The sequence below is a fragment of the Penaeus chinensis genome, chromosome 16 (genome assembly GCF_019202785.1).
Source record: "Penaeus chinensis breed Huanghai No. 1 chromosome 16, ASM1920278v2, whole genome shotgun sequence".
Lineage (NCBI taxonomy): Eukaryota > Metazoa > Arthropoda > Malacostraca > Decapoda > Penaeidae > Penaeus > Penaeus chinensis.
The window spans coordinates 24,713,538-24,718,537 of NC_061834.1; positions in this window are offsets into that span (position 1 = coordinate 24,713,538).

Below are 5,000 nucleotides of genomic sequence, written 5' to 3' on the forward strand. Positions count from 1 at the left end.
AGCATCCGGTTAGAAATCCCAAATCTCGTTCTACGTTGTGGCGTCGAACACTACGTCGGTTAGGAAACACGTACCCACTCACACGCGTGCGTGCGAGTATATGTGCGCGGCCAAGTGTATGTAAGTATACTTATATAGACTTATATGCTCATACAGTCCTTGTGTGTGGGTAAACTCAGACACACACATACACATATACATATATATACATATACATATATATATACATAAATATATATATACATATATATATATATATATATATATATATATATATAAATATATATATATATATATATATATATAAGGGGATACAAAGGATCTAAAAAGAACTACCGACCCATAATCCTCCTTTCAGTTACTTACAAACTAGAAGCTAGAATGGAACGGAAAGGGTATCAAAATAGGAGATGAATAACTAAACTATCTAAGAGTTGCAGATGATATTGTTCTCTTCAGTGAATCTGCAAATGAAATGCAGCAACTAATAAACGACCTGAATAGAGGAAGTCTGAAAGTCGAGCTTAAGATGTACAAGAAAAAGACTAAGATCATGTTTAACAGTAGAGTTCAATTCGTGCAGATACATGTACAAGGCGAAGCGCTAGGGGTAGTGGACAAGTATATATACCTAGGGCAACTCGTACAGATAAAGAACATCTAGCGAAGGGAAAATTAAGCGACGTATCAGTCTAGGCTGGAGCGCCATCGGCAGACACAGTAATATACTAAGAGGCTCCTTGCTATTATGTTTAAAAATAACAATCTTTAACCAATGCGGAAATTAATAAGTGCCCAAACCGGATGGAGAGTTTGATGCTGGGAATTAGCCTAAGAGATCGGATAAGGGCGAAGCGGACTAGGGAACAGAAAAAAGGTGGAAGATATATTTGGGAGCATCAAAAAGGAAAAAAATGGCAATGGACAGGTCTTGCATGTCGAAGACAGGACGACAGTTGGACAAAGAAAGAAACAGACTGCGCTATAGATAACATAAAGAGGCCAAGGGCCAGACCAGTGACAAGATGGCGTGACGAAATAACGAAATTTTGGGGCCAAGACTGGAACCAAAAAACACAAGACAAAGTTGGAAAAGATTGGGAAAGGCCTACGTCCTGCATATATATATATATATATATATATATATATATATATATATATATATATGCACACACATGTGTGTGTGTAAGTGTTTGTGTGTTTATCTATCTATCATTCTAACTATATATATATGTGTGTGTGTGTGTGTGTGTGTGTGTGTGTGTGTGTGTGTAAAGCCTACGCCACCAGCAAACACATACATATAGATCTATTACTTCATACACATATCTTATTACAGTAATATTACTTAATACATACCAAACCCTCTAATAGACACAACAACGGGTCCAACATCAACAGACATTCCACCTTGTGACATCGCTCTGCTTACACGAACACATTCTCGCTCATCTGCAACCCTTTGGTAATTTTCCATGTAGACCGGTATAAAAGAGGGTCGCCTGCGAGCGACATGCAGACAGCCCTTAACCTCCTGACCAGACAGAATCTCTATCAATCAGTTGTACCGTTCTCTCCATAATAAACCGCTGCTACTGTTCACGGAGTCTGCTACACCTTCGCCGCTGCCCAAGATCTCTGCATCTCGTCAGACATATCCCAGTCCGCACACGACCGCTTATAGGCCTCGTTACAGTGTGTGTGTGTGTGTGTGTGTGTGTGTGTGTGTGTGTGTGTGTGTGTGTGTGTGTGTGTGTGTGTGTGTGCGTGTGTATATTTTTTTTTCTTCTTTCGGTCGGGTTGTGTGTGTGGAAGGGAGTATGAGCGGATCCTACGAATCTCTGCACCCGGTGGGCAACACCACACGCCTTACCTTTTTTACCTTCAACAGTCAAATTGTATAACCAGAAATGATGAGCAACGAGTATCTACTCGTCCGGATAGTTCATCTTAGCGAACAGTCGTGGCCCCAATACCCGAGTGACGAAAGAGCGGAGGAAGTGCAGAAACAAAGGAGAAGCCCCAAGGCTCATTTCTTTGTGCGTAGTTCCATCTAACAAGGAAGGAACCTCTGCCGTTTCTTCTGATGCACTATACCTCCGCCAGACATATTTAAAAATCTGTAGAGCCCAAAAATCATCAGTTGCGTCAATATATGCCTTTAATTTAAGCCACTTCCCTGTTGCCAGCAGTTCCACCTTGACCAAGAGTGTCCTGCAACAGACGGACGATGCCTCTACCCGCTGCCCAAATAGCAAGATATATTCAAGTTAATTTTCACTTATCCTAAAATTGTAATTAAAACCATTACTGCGTCATATGCAAACAATATATCTTTAGATTAGCATTGCTTATGAAAATATTATGCCTCTTTTCTATTATTACTATTTTCTTCATTAACATTCATATTAAAGACGCAGATAAGAAACTGTCCTCTTTAATAATTACAAAATGGAATTTTGTAGGAAGTTAGATTATCATGTAAAAACAAATATAAAAACGTCAGCTGACTAAAGTAGTATTGAATCGGAGTATTTTTTGCGAATTGAAGGTATACGTTGGTACGACTTGGATATATTATAAAAGTATGTGTTCTTGTAAACAATTCGTCATTGAATAAGTATTGCACGCTTTTGCGAAGTCGTGCTTTGACGAATTATAACTGATAAACTGATTTTCTGAATTCCTGAATTCTCAGAGGTGAAATGGGGCATTCCTATATCACATAACATTACCAGCGCAATTATTATTCTTTATCTCTATTTATTAGTCAGTGTATAGCTTGTTTGCTATACTATGCAGATTATTGACTTATTAATACGGATATTGTATCTTAACAGAACAAAATCATATATTTCAGGCTTACATATTCATGCTTATGGAACGTTCGGTTAAAGGAGCCCAACTACCAAAATACAATGACTGCTGCTCATTATATAACATTGATATTAAACAGTATTCATTAACGTATTCAGGGAGCACATCGTTTAATCCTTTTTTATTTCTCTAAGGTACTTTCTGATTTATCCAGCATCATTAAGTTTGTTATGACCATTTTACTTTCATATCATACTTTATTATTTGCGATACCATTGTTATTGCTAGCTTAAGTAGTAGTTGTAATAATTCGGTTATTGTTACTATTACCGCTATTACTATATTAATCTATTCATACCTAATGGGCATTTATATCTAGTGCCTATTTCACACTTCCAACCCCAAAGAGTATGCAAAAATCCATACTTGGAGACCTGCTGCGCTCTGGGGTTTACCCGTCTTTTATTCAGTCAAAGAGATAGAAAGATAGCTTAGTAAAAAAAGGAAGTTAAAAGATCAAGTCATGCCTTATCATTACATTTGTGATTCGTGGTTCCATTCTCCAAAAGAGCTTGTTCCCAAGGGTGGCTAGAATTTATGATGAAAACTACCTGCCTTTACTTGCATTTTCCCTTTGTATCTTGATTATCTTTTTTTATTCTTCATTCTACAATAAAACTAAATTCCTACAAAGACACCTTAAATACAAAGATACACAAAATGCAAGACAGGTACAGTAAAGCGTGTTCTGTGTGAAATTTTTATAGCCAGATCCAATCCTTCCATAGTAGTAAAACAGTGAGAAAAAAACCACGCGTCCTACCACTGGTAAAACGGCAACAATTACATTCAAGAAAACTTTCAGACAATCCTGTCAAGCAAATTAGGATTATACTCGAAGAAGAAGACCCTCTACTTCTCGTTTTTTTTCCTCCATAAATCAACCAAAATTTACACACGCTAAGATGTATCAGCTTGGTTTCGAAAACGGCTCAAGATATGGCATCAAAACTAGCTTTAGCTGTCTAAAACTGTCGGCAGATGACTGATTAAGAGAAAATAAGCAGATGAAGGAAAACAATATCCATTGAGCATTACACATGCAATTGCACTTGGTAACGATAAGCAAAATTTGCATCTTTAGGATATATAGCAGCGAATCGAATACTCATAAACGTGTGTTAGCAGCGTCAAAATCAACGGAATTCCTCCTAAGAAATCTCAATTTCTATTGCACGTTAACATACACGCACACACAAGCAAACATAATAAACGCGTACATACACACACGGATACACATTCCTTCACCTCTAGACAGTGTACAGTATGAGTTGTACCGTTTTTATTTCATGTGGTCCATTTTACGTATTGCAAAAGATAATTATATCATAATGGGAGACATAATGTATGGTGGGTTTTTGTGGTGAATCCGGATGGTGATTACGGTCATAATTTAATGTTCTTGTGCATTAGACCGGTAAAATGTAAATCTAAATACACGTTTCAAAAGAGTGAAAATGTGAAATGAGATTGAGAAAAAATGATCAGCAATGGCCGTGCATAGAGCAACGTTGCCTACGCATGCAGTGGTGAGGAATACAATGATAAGCTGACAGAGGGACCGGTTTCTGCAGTGACTGCGCATCGACGCTGCTGAGGTGTGTACCCATCGTGCTAACGTGTCTGATTATGTTCAATGAATGTTCTTCGGCATACTTATCTAACATTGCGCCAAGCCGATCTAATATTACAAATGTGTATTGCATTTATCATATTATAAAGTTTACTTTAGATGATACATAAATGTAGTTTGCTGACGTATTTCCGACGATTATGCCGATCACTGCTTTTGTGTTTGAATGTTCAAAGTTACCATTCTGTTCTCCAACAACATAAAGAACCAACAACTAATGCATAGAGATTATGAACAAATCTCTAGCAAACAAAATTAGAGTCAAGATTAACGTTATCAGTAAAAATCATGGATATAATGCCGTCTCTCTATATCAGGTATCCTTGACTTAATTTAATGAATAATTCCGTTTTTACAGGAGAATGGTCAAACTATGAGACATTTTTATATGAAAAGTCCGATGAAAATTCTGTAGGCCCGGCTATATGTACTGTGATGCGACCTCCGGCAGACCTAATTACTACCCCCCTCCCTTAGAAATCCTTTGTTA